This window comes from Octodon degus, unplaced genomic scaffold (assembly GCF_000260255.1).
Source record: "Octodon degus isolate 3935 unplaced genomic scaffold, OctDeg1.0 scaffold00058, whole genome shotgun sequence".
NCBI lineage: Eukaryota > Metazoa > Chordata > Mammalia > Rodentia > Octodontidae > Octodon > Octodon degus.
This window is the reverse complement of record NW_004524634.1, coordinates 6,275,366-6,289,893: the sequence shown is the minus strand read 5'-3', so window position 1 is coordinate 6,289,893 and position 14,528 is coordinate 6,275,366. Positions and strand designations below refer to the sequence as shown.

The following is a 14,528-nucleotide window of genomic DNA, read 5'->3' as shown; positions in this document are numbered from 1 at the left end:
CATTTTTGGATTAGGTCTTTATATTTGGGGTGGCTGATTTTTTTTTTTTTTTTTTTTAGTTCTTTATATATTCTGGACATTAGTCCTTTCTCTGAGGAGCAGCTGGCAAAAATTTTCCCACATTGTGTTGTCTCTTCACTCTGTTAGTGGTTTCTCTTGCTGCACAAAAGCTTTTTAAAAAGATGACATCCCAGTTGTTGATTGTGATAGTTTCTGTGCAATCAGGGTTCTGTTCATGAAATTTTTGCCTTCACCAATGTTTTCAAGAGTTCCATTTATTCTATCTTCCAGCACATATAGTGTTTCTATTTTAATATTTAGATCTTTGATCCATTTCAATTTTAGTTTAGTGCACAGTAAAAGATATGGGTCTAGTTTTAATGTCCAGCATGTGGATATTTTTCTTGCACCATTGATTAAAGAGGCTAGCTTTCTTCTAGTGATGGTGTTTGGCACTTTTGGCAAAGATAAAGTAACTAAGTATGTCTGGAGTTGTTTCCACATTTTTGAATCTATTCGATTGATCCTCAGGTCTGGTTCTTTTTTTCCCCAAACCATGCTGTTTTATTACAATAGTTTTGTAGTATAATTTCAAATCAGGGATTGCAATGCCCCCTACCTTGCCTTTTTTGCCTAGAATTGCTTTTGTTATTCTAGGTCTCTTCTGGTTCAGAATGAATTTTAGGATTTTTTTCTGTAATTCTATGAAATATGCTGTTGTACTTTTGATTGGTATTGCATTAAATTTGTACAACAGTTTTGGAAGTATGACCATTTTCACTATGTTGGCTCTTCCTACACAAGAACAAGGAATATCTTTCCATTTTTTTATATACTCTTTGACTTCCTTTATCAGAGTATTGTAGTTTTCAACAGAAAGCTCTTTTACTTCCTTCTTTAGATTTATTCTTAGTTATTTTTTTTTATAGTTTTATGAAAGGCATTGTTTCCTGTGGTGTATTGACAACTGGTGGTCCACTCGTTCTACCAACATGAATGGAACTAGTGTGGCACTGGGTAAGGGAGGCCCAGCTGAGAATTGTTGCTGACAGCATAAGATGCAAAACAGGAGAAGAAGAAGTAAAGCTATTGGGAAGCTGCTGGGAAGTTGTGGAAAGGCTCTTAGTAAAGCTGTTGAAAGCTGTTGGAGGCTGGAGGATCTTGTCATGCTGGCTTTCCTGATGAACTCAGCTGTTGTCATCAGAGGACGAGCTTGAGACTTTGTCATGAATTGAGAATGGCTCTAGTTCACTTTGGGGGAGTTTTGGTCCTCACTTTGAGCATTGCTTCCTGGCTCCATTTCAGATCCCTCAACCTGCTAGCACAGATCATTCATCATGCTATCACAGACTTTCTAGCTTCCACCATAAAACCTTTGGGCCTTCCCATAACAGATCTGTGAGACAGGCCTGAATAAATCTTGGGCTCTTTGTTTCCAGTTGGACTCATGGTGAGCATTGTTATGGGCTCTAGATCTTCAGCTGAATTTACGTAAGCCATTATTGTGGGATCCAGGCTTTCAGCTGGATTCTTTGGTCTTTAGTATGTGGCCAGATTTCCTGCACTCTTTTTATATATGACTGACTTTTATAAAATAATCTTATACTTAAGTGTTCTGTATTGTATTGTCCCCCCTTGCAAAACCCAGACTATGACATTTCCCTAATTTCTCTGTGAGTTTATTATTTGTACAAGAAGGTTATTGATTTTTGAGTGTTGGCTTTATATCCAGCTATGCTACTGGATTTTATTATGAAATCTAAAAGTCTTTTGGTAGGGTTTTGGGGATCTTCTATGTAAAGTACCAGTTCATTTGCAAATAATGATAATTTAACTTATTTCTTTCCTATCCTTATTCCTTTTATTTCTTTCTCTTGTCTAATTGCTCTTGATAAAGTTTCCAGAACTGTATTGAATGAGTAATAACACTGGACATCTTTGTCTTGTTCCTGATTTTAGAGTGAACATTTTCAGATTTTGTTTATTCAGTATGATGTTGGCTGTTAGTTTGTCATAGATGGCTTTTATCAGATTGAGATAAAGACCATCTATTTCAATTTTCTGTAGGGTTTTTAATCATTAGTGGGTGCTGGAGTTTGTCAAAAGCTTTTTCTTCACCTATTGAGATGATCATACTGGTTTTGTCCTTGGCTCTGTTAATATGGTATATTACATTTATAGATTGGTGTATGTTGAACCACACTTGCATTCCTAGGATGAATCCTGCTTAGTCATGGTATATAATCTTCTTGATGATTTGTTACACTCTGTTTGATAAAAACCTTTCTACCCACCATGCAGAGGTAACTATTCTAAATATTCCAAATGTATAGAGTACTGATTGTTAAATTTTAAAGATTCAGTTGAGAGATTTAAGAGTGCCAGTAAGGTTCAAGATAGGATGACATTAGAAATTCTATGGTGGATCTGATAGAAGTCCTCAATCTACATATACAATGAAAAGTAATGGAAAAGTGTTACCCTAGGGAGCCACTGACTGGTGTTTAGCCCAGGTCTACAAATCATTCTCTAGAGAGTCTTAGAAAAAAGTCATTAATTCGGAAAATAGAAATGGATAAAGTTTTACCTCTTTCCCTAAGGCCAAAGACCTAACCATCCAGGTAGATATGAAATCCCTACCAACAACGCATGCTTCACTGATAAGCTTTCCACCTGCATCCATAAGGTTTGATCCTTATATCTTCCTGCTTCTCAATGATGATATGTATCAGAGCCTAGCAAACTATGGTGTACCTCTTTTTTTTTTCTTTTTGTACATAAAGTTTTATTGGAATATCACCACATCTGTTCATTTATGTATTTTCTATTGCTACTTTTGTGCTACAAAGGCAAAGTTAACTAATCATGCATTATGCTTTGTGTCTAGGTGTCTCTTCTGTCCCAAACCAGCGGATCAGTCAACGAAGGTCACCTGGGGGAGGAGCGGGGAATTGAAGAGGGGAAAAAGGACAGAAGACGCGAGAAATGGAGGGAAGACAAAGATTCTGATCAAGCCTCGTTTATTTAGGGGAGGTTCTGGATATATATAGGGGGTGATGGAATGAGGAAGGCTTGGCTCTTGGGGGTCAGCAGGTATCTAGGCAATGGGGAGCGTGCAAGCCCTAGGGCATAGCACGTGATTCACAGGGAATGGGCAAGGTGAGAAGGGCCATAAACTTGACTCAGCAGGGGAATAGAATGGATACCGGTTAATGGCCTCCAACAGATCCCCCTTTACTTTTATATATGTATGTAAAATATGGCTTTTGTAGATGGCTGATTCCCTTGAGGGGGGAGTGCCTGTCTTAGGTCGAGGCGTCCTCTACATGGACCCAACTCAAACCTTACCCGTCATAGGAGACCAGGACAGCAGAAGATCCCATTCCTGTCTTAGGTGGTGAGTGGTGTCTCGTGTATGCCCCTCATTACCCGTCTCTGGCTAGCCTGACCATCTCACCAAGGGTGGGAGAACTAAGAGGTCTCCAGACCTTTATCATCATAAGCTGTTTGTATTCCAGCGCAGTTTTCCCTTTGAGCCATCTCAAGCCTGTGATAATGAACCTGAATAGGTTGCATTTTAATGGCATCCAATTGTTGTTTAACGAAAGGCATCAGCCTATTGAAAAGATAGGGTCCTATTGATAAAAGTATTAATAATAGATCATCAAAAAAGGGAAAAAAAGGAACAGCTGTTCATTGAAAGACACACAAACACAATGACACATAAACCCCTTAAAAAAAATCGAGTGCACTCAAATATTTGGTCAAATTAAATTATAGTAACTATATTACAAGCTTTAGAAATTTTATAAGTAGACTAGTCAGATTTTGTTATTTGTCAATTATTATAGATCTCTTATTAGAAAAACTTGGAAGGAAATCTTTCATCTATAATTAATATGCATATTTTGTATTTTTATGCTTTTTGTCACCTATTCCACACCTTGGAATTCCATTTAGTCAGTTTCTTGAATAGGCTCCACGGTGATGTAGCCTAGTCGCTGTTAACTTCTTCTTTAGATCTGGCTCCATGGTACAGCTGACAGTACACTCTGGTACCCAAATAGGTCAGTTAGCATTCTCTGGAAAAACACAAGCATACCCTTTGCCCCAGGTTAGTTGTGAACTGAGTCCCTTTTCATTGTCCAGTATGGAGAGTTCTCCAAAGGACCTTTTTTAGCCTTTTTTCTCTTACCTAGTTTGTCTTTCTGTTGCTGTAAAAGTATAAAAATTTAATAGTATATATTGACAAGTGAAGATGTCAGGATTGACTCTCTTTTGCTTTAACAGAATTTTGATCCTACAGTGGCCTTTGGAGGCCATGATTAGGCCTTTTATTATTTAAATGAATGTCAAATCAAGTGACTGTTTAAATCCCATGGCCTTTTACACATTATTTTAAGCCTTTATATTTGTTTGTAAAATATCAAAGCCCTATTTTAATGCCATGTTTAATTTAGGACAGTAAAACAAGCAATCAAACTTATTAGGAATTAAAAGGGGGGAACTACCCGCTCGGGCCCCCCTCCTGTCCCTCTCTCTCAGGACAGAAGCTTTCTTTCTCTCAATAAACATATTCTGGGCTGGTGAGATGGCTCAGTCGTCTAAAGCACCTACTTAGGGGCTGGTGAGATGGCTCAGTGGTCTAAAGCACCTACTTAGAACAAGCTAAGCTAAACAAAGCACAGGGACCTCGGTTTAATCCCCCAGCACCACATGCCAGCCAGCCCCGCCCCCTGGTGGGCTGAGCTGGCCACACACACACACACACACACACACACACATACACACACATAAATAAAATTAAAAGAATTTTAAGTAGTCTTTTAAAATATGTGGGGCAGTGACCTTTTACCTTGGTAGCTGCTCTACCTGGAAGCCACCCACATTTGCATTTGAAAAGCCATTAAAATGTTTTTCCTTTAATTTTTATTTTCTAAACCATTATTTCCTTTTAACAGTTTAAAAATTTTTAGCAAAAATAAATGATTAATTGTGCAATATAAGAATCTGTGTGGTTTAAGCAATGGTTTGGTTTGATAGAATTATAACTTTGATTTCCCTGTATAAACAACATCGATTATACTAAACAAAACTTGCAGACCATTTAGCACTGGGGCTCTGTCTTTGGTTGATTTTACTCCATAGGTGTGCTGCCCAGCTGCTAGGAGCAGCTTAATGGTCTTAGTACCTACAAAGGATTTTCTTGAGCCCACATTACCTTCTGAAGTACTATCTTGAGCCTTAAGAACTTGCGAAGCCAGCCACACACACAGCCAATGCTAGTGCCACGGCCTTTGATGGTCATGACCCACCTACTTAGCACCAGGAACACAGGCCTCTGCAGCTGAACCTATCTTGCAGATGTCAATCTGGGTCAGCCTAGGATGAGAGTGGATGGGAGCTTGAGGCCCGTTTGTCCCTTCCCCCAGGTGTGTGCCTCCACACCTGGAACCAACCATTTGCAATTTAAAAGAACCGCTTTTTTACAAAACTTTTGTTGTTTACTGCTGACAATAGGGCCAGGCAATGTAGTAAGTGTTTTAATATACATAATAAAGAGAAGCTGACTTCTATTTTTAATAAGCAGTTAAGTTTTAATTTGAAGAGTTTTAGTAGTAGATATCATAAGTCTGAAAATTCAAGTTTTAATTTTGTAATCTAAACTGGGAAGGGGTACGGGATCATTACCAGAGATGACATCCATATCAGGCAATACAATTGCCATGACACACAGTCCTGTCCAGTTGGTAGGTAAATATGTGAAGGCTAACCTTCCTCTGCATACAAACACATGTCCCTTTTTTGGGCAAATAGGGCTACTGTAGTTAAGTATTTGATCGCAGCTGGTGAAGGTAACAAATTCTACGTCAATACTGAAGCTATCACTGTGGAAGTTTCCTTGTATATAAGAATTCCAGAGGCGATAATCCCCCCCAGAGAGGGTGGCTCTGGCTAATGCCTGCCAGTCCTCAGGAGTAAGCTAATTGTCAGCCACAGTTTAAAATGGCTGCGGTGTATGGAGCCATGGCTCCGTATTGGGCAACCACTGCTGCCATTCTGGAACAGGGACTCTGCGGTTTTCCCCTCAAGGCAAAGTCCCTGACCTTAGCAGTTCTGAGGCTGTAAAGGGTGGAGACCTGCCTCCTCCTGTGATGCCCTCAGGCCGTCCCTTCCATTCTCAGGCTTCATCCCAGCAATGGAGATCCTCTAAACCCCATCTTTGCAGTCTACAGCTTTCTTGGTGCTTTCTTTCTGGCCAAGCTCACAACATTTTAAATCCTCCGGCTGGGCTCCTCACTCTTTATTCTCAACATAAATCTGGCTTCCTGGTTTTGATTTCAAGATTCTGTTCCCTTACAGGAAGGCACACACCCTTAGGGGGTTCTTTGTCCTTTAAGATGAGTTTTACCATTTTTTTTTATCACATTAACAACAACAGGGTCACAGTGTCTCTGGGATAAAATTTTATCAATTAAATTCCAGTAGGAAAAAGCTGTAACTGGTGTTATAGGTAGCCAAATTAGATAGAAATATTAATAGGCAGTCAGACAGGGCAAGGCCTTTGAAGGAGACAGCACAAAGGACAAGTTCTCTTGTAACTGTGGGAGGAAGGGATGCTCCTGTCCTCATATTGCCCTGGGCTTAATCAACTTTACCTGAGCAATGCTGCTTGCAATCCCATTGGTTGACCATAGTTTTGTCCCACCCCACATTGACCTAAGCAAGACCTCTTCCTCTCGCGTGTCCAGCGTGGCCTCTCCTCCCACCCCAAAGCCATTGCCTTGGGCGGCCAGGGATGGCACCTCTTCCTCTCTACCTTAACCCTGTATGGTTTTGCTCTATAAAAATAAACTGAAAGAGACGTCTTCCTGGGCAACCCGCTCAGGTCCCCCTTCTGTCCTCTCTGAGACAGAAGCTTTCCTTCCCAATAAAATATTCTACTCTCAAACTCTGTTTGTTCTTAAAATCCACTCCTCGGTTCTAGAGAACACGAACTCCTATTTAGATAGATCAGGTTGGGAGTTTTACTTCCCTGTATCACTGGGGCCTTATTAGGTCCAAAAGTCTCATAATAATCCTTAATTTTAACCTTTACTCCTCACGCCTTTAATGCTTTACTCAAACTTTCTATATATCTCATTCACTTAATTCCTGTCCATTGTCGAAGGGAAAGGGGAAAGGGGTGCTGTCCGCTTACTGAGGTTCAGACGTCACAGCAGGCAACTACATCGCAGACCTCTTTTATTCTCTCTTTTCCCTCTTTTACTCTCTTGCCGGTTCTCTCTTTTACTGGCTTTCTCTTGCACACGCTCTTTCAGACGGTTCTGTCACTGTATCCTCCGTACCAGATGCCCTACTCGCTGGGTGCCACTTGTCCCGAACTAGCAGGTCAGTCAAGAAAGGTCACCTGGGGGAGGAGTGGGGAATTGAAGAGGGGACAAAGGACAGGAGACGCAAGAAATGGAGGCAAGACAAAGATTCTGATCAAGCCTCATTTATTTAGGGGAGGTTCTGGGTATATATAAGGGGTGATGGAATGAGGAAATCTCGGCTCTTGGAGTCAGAAGGTATCTAGGCAACGGGGAGGGTGCAACCCCTAGGGCACAGCACGTGATTCACAGGGAATGGGCAAGGTGAGAAGGGCCATAAACTTGACTCAGCAGGGGAATAGAATGGATACCGGTTAATGGCCTCCAACACTCTTCAAAGTCTCATGCAGTCATGGGGTGGCTTCTGAAGTTTGTGACTGATTATTGTGGATGTGGGTGTTACATCCACCCTGAGGCAGGTAATCTGCATTACAATGTAAGAAGGGGAACAAGGCTAGCTAGAAGCTGTAGCTGCTGTCCCTTCCTTTGCTCTTTGCTCATTGTCACACCATGAACAGTTGCTGTCTTCCACGTGCAACTCTGCCTTGGAGCCAGCTGAATGTGGACTGAAACCTGCACTAACGGTGAACTAAATAAACCTTTCCTTCCTTAATTCTGGTTGTTGGTATTTTATCCCAGTGACAAGGAAAAGTAGCTGAGACATCATGATAGAGATCATATTTATTACATAACCTAAAAAGATTTATTAATTGTCCCTCTCTGGAAAAGCTTGCCAGCTCCTGATATAAATGATGAAGCAGCCATAGGGAAAGCTATTTCAAGCTACTAAATTTTCCAGTTTCTCAAGAAAGTCTGGTCATTTGGATGGTTCAATGAAAAAATTTCCTTTTATATGGCCCTGTGGGGCCCATGAACAGCTTCTTAGATATCCTTGCAAGAAACTACAAGCTCCTAGAAAGCAGGGGCTCCATCCTTTCTCTGCTTTCCCAAAGCCTCACACAGTGCTTTGTATGTAATAGGAAATCAGTTCTTCATAGAATACATGTGGTTGGGACTAGATTTCCTCTGATTTCTCTTTTTTTTTTTTTTTTTTGAATCAGGATTGAACTCAGGCCCTTGAGCTTGCCAAGCAAGCACTTATTCTTTTGCACCATCTCCCCAATCCCTGATTTCTCTTTTCAAATTATTGGTGGTTTCCATGTTACCTGAAAGCTTTTAAAATATAATTTAGCTTCCATATCTAGGTAACTTAGCAAAACATGAATGGTCCTACACACTTAAGAAAAAGAGTACAATTTTCTGGGGAGCAGGTTCCTTTCCAGAGCCTTTAAAATGTTAGTTAAAACTCTCCTTTTCAATAAAATGTTCTCAGATTCGCCGTAGGGGTCTTCACTCAATCCTACCTCAACACCTCCCGGGACCTCTGTAAGTTCCAGCAACAAGGTAACACAGATGTTAGTTCTGGCCAAGTCAGATGGAGAGGTACAGGAGAGAGAAAAATGATCTTGCCCCTGCGGGCTCTATAAGCTGCCCAAGGTAGCAGCAGCCTACAGTGAACAACTGGAGAGAAAGCCAAAGCAGCAAGCCTTACCACACAACCCGTTAGTTGTATAGAGATACTAAGAAGGCAAGGTCATGGCTGACGTGCCTACCAGTAAAAGAGAACTAATCTCAGGACAATGGATATGATTTGCCTAGAAGGATTCTCAGAGTTCTCATTTCCAAATGGGACAAAGAGCCTTTCATAACCACCAAATAGTAAACTAACCTTCTTCTGACTGATAAACACCCAGATGATCAAGCAAGTTTTTGTTTTTGTTTTTTTGTGACTATATAACTTAAGAGTGACTTTAGTAGGATTTACCACTGTGGAAGGAAAAGCCCTGTGCCTCATCATTGTCTTAATTTCCATTTATATTATTCTCATGGAATCTTGTGCCTCAGGAATAATTAATAAGAATTTAAAAATCAATGTGGTAGTTAGGTTGAAGATTATCTGCAAAGAGAGAAAATAAGCAAATTGCACTGTGCAAAGATGGGCCATAGAGTCTTTGTTAAACATCCTCAAATATCTCTCTTGAATAAAGTAAGATAAACCTGGGTGTGGTTGAGCATGCCTGTAATCCCAGCACTCAGTAGGCTGGGGCAGGAGAATTGCTGCAAGCTTGAGACCAGCTTGGGCTTTTTTTCCTCACTGGTCACGCACCTGCAAGCAAGGTAAACGTTCCCAAAACCCGGCGAACTTTCTGTAAGAAGTGTGGCAAGCATCAACCCCACAAAGTGACACAGTACAAGGCAAGGATTCCCTACACACTCAGGGAAAGCAACATTATGACAGGAAACAGAGTGGCTGTAGTGGACAGATTAAGCCGATTCTCCAAAAGAAGGTCAAAACTACAAAGAAGATTGTCCTGAGGCTTGAGTGTGGAGCCCAACTGCAGATCTTAGAGAATGCTGGCTATTAAGAGATGCAAGCATTTGGAACTGGGAGGAGATAAGAAAAGAAAGGGCCACGTGATCCAGTCTTAACTTTTCATGTTTTTTATTGTGAAGACAATAAAATCTTGCTATGTTCACTTCACAAGAGAGAGAGAGAGAGAGAGAGAGAGAGAGAGAGAGAGAGAGAAACCAGCTTGGGCTACAAAATGAGACCTTGTCTCAAAAAGACCAAAAAAAAAAAAAAAAAAATAGAATGACAGAAAGTCACCCATCTCTCTGACTATGGGAGAATTTGGTGAGTAAGTGTGCTTTCAACAAATAACACTTGGGGGCCTGCCCATTAGCTCAGTTGTTTAACTGCCTGCTAAACAAAGTAGTCAGGCTCAAGGTGCTCTGGTTCGAACCCAGCTTCTCATAGGATCCCAGAAATGACCTCAAGGAATCTTCAGGCCACCAAAAAAAAAAAAAAAAAAAGAACAAATAATGCTTAACTTCTGAGAATTAAGCTGCACAACTACACAATACAAATTGGACCAGAGATAAAGGCATCTTAAAGCAAAAGAAGAGGTTGGTCTGAAATCTTAGCAAATAAAGCCATTAGAAGACCCACTCAGACAGTGCTAATTAGAATGAAAGTATAGGACAAAGAGCAGAGGGACAGGGAACATCCACCTCGCCCTTTGAAGAGCTGAATTCTGCAGATGACACCTCAACCAAAGCTATGAATACTCTTTTGTCTTTGGAAAGACTTCTTATGATAAAAATGCCAGTGTCAGGCTCTCCAAACTCAGTGCCATTAAGCATTTGCCTCATACAAGCTCTCTTCAGTCAGATGCTAGGTAAGCAGCTTTCTGATATTTCCCTTCCTAGGAAGTCTGTCTTCAGTGAAAGATGATACAAGCAGAGACACGAATTCTAGACACAGAGGCGGTTCCAGTCCTCCTATGAATCAATAAATTGGCATTCTAGCTTCATGCATCAGCTCTGTAAGCTCAATTAATTAGATTTAAAGCTAAGAGATGGAGCTGTACTCACAGTGCTGAAAGACCCAGCTTCTACATCTGTGAGGCAAATACTGGACATTGGTCAGAGATAGTACCACCCTGTGAGGTCTTTCGGACACAGCCAAGTACTCCTCCTTAATACTCCATGTTGCCTTTGGCAGTGAAATTTATTGTATGCTTTGTATTTGTCTGTTTGCTCTGAGATCATTGAGTTACAAGGAAAGAACCAGATACAGATTGGCAAATCTCTGATTCCAATTACAGAGAGGACACTAGACATAAATCAGAGGAAACATAACCTTCCTAACTGACCAACTAAAGCAATTCAATGCAGTTTGTGTCTGAACATGTTATTTAATATGGGTCCACTTTCTATTAATTTTCACCTAGGAAATGCCATATGTATCCATAGATTGAGTATAAAATCTTTTCATAACTCAATTTTTTCCACTTTAACATGAGCATAATAGTTTCAACCCACAGTATCACAAAAATAAAGTAAAAATACGCATAACAATACCTTTCATGACATTGATTTACCAAGCTTTCATTCATTCAACAAATATTTATTGAGTGCCTGCCATGGAAAAGCCACTATGACAAGCACTGTGGTATTTTGGGAAATACAGGTACATAGTTTCTGCTTCAAATAGAGAAGACATAATTTAAATAAACTGTATTACTCCTTTTAGGCTGCTGCAAAAGAATTGTATAGACCAGCAACAGAAACTTATTACTCACAGTTCTAGCAGGAAATCCAAACTCAAAGTGCTGCCAATTTGGTTCCCAATAAGGGCTTTCTTCTTGGCTTCTAGATGCGTGTTAACATGAACCCCCTTATGCCTGCTGAGAGAAGGGCGAGAGACAAGGATAGAGACAGAGAGAGCTCTCTGGTATCCCTTCTTATAAAAGCACTAATCCTAGGGAATCTGGACCCACACTTTATGTCTGCATTTAACATTAATTGCTTCCATTAAGAATTTGTCACCAGAAATTTTTTTAAAAAAATTATAAATAATAAAAATTTTAAAGAGAACTTACCTCAAATGTGATCATGCTGGGGATTAAGGCTTCAACATATGCATGTACAAAAAGACTAATGATGCCAAGTTATTAATACATTACAGGGTGGTCAGAGTAGCAAAGAAGAAGCCGAGAAAAACCCCTATGGGAAAAATAAATGAGACTTCCTACCCAGCTCTTTGCCCACTCCAGTTCTTTAAGTGCTTCCTGGTCAAAGACCAGAAGATGAACAAAGCAGTCTCCTACCAACTTATTTTATGTGTTCCTCTACATTTTCTCTTTCCTACAGAAGTTAATTCTCACCTGAATCAGCAAGGTGAGCTTCCCAATTGGGATAAAAATTTGATCACAGTTGCCAAAATTGAAAAAGCATGCAGGAGGGGAAGCACCAGGAGATGATGATTGGGTACCTCTGATTTCCAATCCACCATGCCTCTGCTACACCCCTGGCACCCCTGAAAAGGGTAACCAGGGCAACAGTAGCCACAGGGGCTGTGCAACCACTGCTCTTGCTACTGCTGGGAGCTGGCAAATCACATAGCCTTCAGTGACAATTTTCTTGCTTTTATTTTATCCTCTCTCTTGACTTGGGAACCTTAGAATAAATTCACTCAAAACCTAGACCAGCAGAACTACAACTTTTTTCTACAGAAAGAGACTTCCTTATATACTTAGAAGATTCTTTCCCCTCCAAATGTTGGAGGAGTCTCTGTTCTCTTTCTCAGCAGCATGGAATTCTCAAGCCTATCTACTCCTCCTCATCTCCAGTGTCAATATTCTTGTTCAAGCCATCATTATCTCTCTTCTGGATCACCCCAGGCATGTCCTAATTGGTTTCTTCTGTTTCTGCCTCAACTCAGTCCATTCTGTGCATAGCATCTGGAATGCTCTTTTTTAAATTTTAAAGATAATAAAAAAATAACAAAATGACACAGAATTCCAAAACATGGTGATAGGAAATTAACAATGGTTGTTACATTGCATATTCTTTTTTTTTCTTTCAAAACTTCATAAACTTTATTGTCTCATCCATCAAGGGCACAGGATACCTTCATCAGCTCCATCTTTTACTTTCCTTCTTACAGATTCCGGTCCATTGCCCTTACCAAGGAATATCCTGTATGGACAGCTTCCTAGAACCAAAAGATATCTGTCTTCTGGGTTAAGTGTACAAGGGACGTTTGGAAGCCTATGTTGCACTATCTAAGCAGCTTCCAGGCTGCACGCTGGGGGTGTACTCAGCAGCATCTCCACTGGGTTCCACAGGTCTTAACTCAATCCCCGCAGCTGTTCCTGCTTTCCACACACTGTCAGTGCATCCCAGTACCTAGAATCTCAATCTCGTTCAAAGCACAACTTAGTCTACCCAGTTCATTACACGGATCCCATCTATGACCTCTCACACAGATGCTCAAGTCACCTATCTTGCCCTTTAAGCACCTTGAATTTGAAACTAACTTTTAGGGCAAGAATTTTAGCTACCATGGGAACTTTTTGCTATCTGGTACTCCTTATGCCCATCTTGCTGATACTAATGTACCGTACTTTTTACAAGTGGTCCTCATAAAGTCGAGAAAACTGGTTTCATGCTAAAAATGTGGTTTTTAAACAATGAATTCAACATCTACAGGCTTTTTTTTTATATTTGTATAAAAATCTCTAAGGCTCCAAGCTCAGGTTGATAAAAAGACACCAGCATTTTAACCTGAAACCTTTCCTAGCTGTTTAACACTACAAAGGGAAGACTTAATATTGTACACTTTGTCATAAGCCCACTGCAAAAGTAGAAGCGTAATAGCCTTTTGCATGCTAAGCAAACACTACCACTGGGCTACATCCCTAGCTCATCACAGCATTTTTATAGAGCAAAGGGCTGTTCACATGCTTCATAATTTTTTGAAAGCAAATGGTTCCTTTGTCTAACACACAAAAGCTGAAATAATCTCTACTCAAACATTAGGATATACATAATCTACATAATGAATGTATTAAAGCTTTGTACATTCAATTTAGGTTTTTGACACTTTGTTGAATAAACAAGTTTTATTTATAAATTTAGTCAACATACATAATTGACCTAAAAACTTCAATAGGATGAATTAAAAAACCCCTTGGAAGGCCGGCTCTATAAAAGGGATTTTCCCAGGACAGTAACCAGATGTGACCTATCCCAACACCATCTTAATTGGCAGAGATCCAATAGGCTGAGCAGTATGCTCCTCCTCCACAAGTTCACACTAACTCCACAAGGAGAAAAACGAACCTTGGTATTGTTTCCTCTCAGTAGATCAAAAAAAAACTAATTATGAGACCAACCACAATACAATGAAAAGCTGCACTTAACTAGATTAGTAACAGATGATGCTGGTGTGAATTAACTTATTATTCTAGAGCCCTTATAAACAAAATCCCCCAGTTAGTGTTTGCATTATCAGCTAGAGGGTTAGTTAATGTGGTAGAATGAGGACTTATGCAAGGTATACACATAGCATTTCACTACTATATAGAAAACAAGTGCAGTCTAGTCAGGAAAAAACCAACTGGATTCTATTACACACACCTTAATGACAAGACTTCCCACCACTTGTGAATGTAAAACATTTAATTTAAAAATGTTGACACTACAATATATAAAATAGCTATTATAAATGCACATAGTGTATTCTATAGCTGCCAGGTTTACTTTTTTTTTCTTTTAAGGAAACTGTAAGTTACACTGTGGTTAAGA

At 40.0% G+C, this 14,528-nt stretch overlaps 1 long non-coding RNA gene across 1 annotated transcript; it reads left to right on the top strand.

Annotated features, from left to right (window-relative positions):
• Positions 1-3,384: 3,384 nt before the first annotated feature.
• LOC111817473 lies at positions 3,385-14,521 on the top strand. Its single transcript, XR_002821665.1, has 3 exons — positions 3,385-3,397; positions 7,513-7,519; positions 13,162-14,521. It is a non-coding gene; the product is annotated as an uncharacterized LOC111817473 (long non-coding RNA).
• The last annotated feature ends 7 nt before the right edge of the window (positions 14,522-14,528 follow it).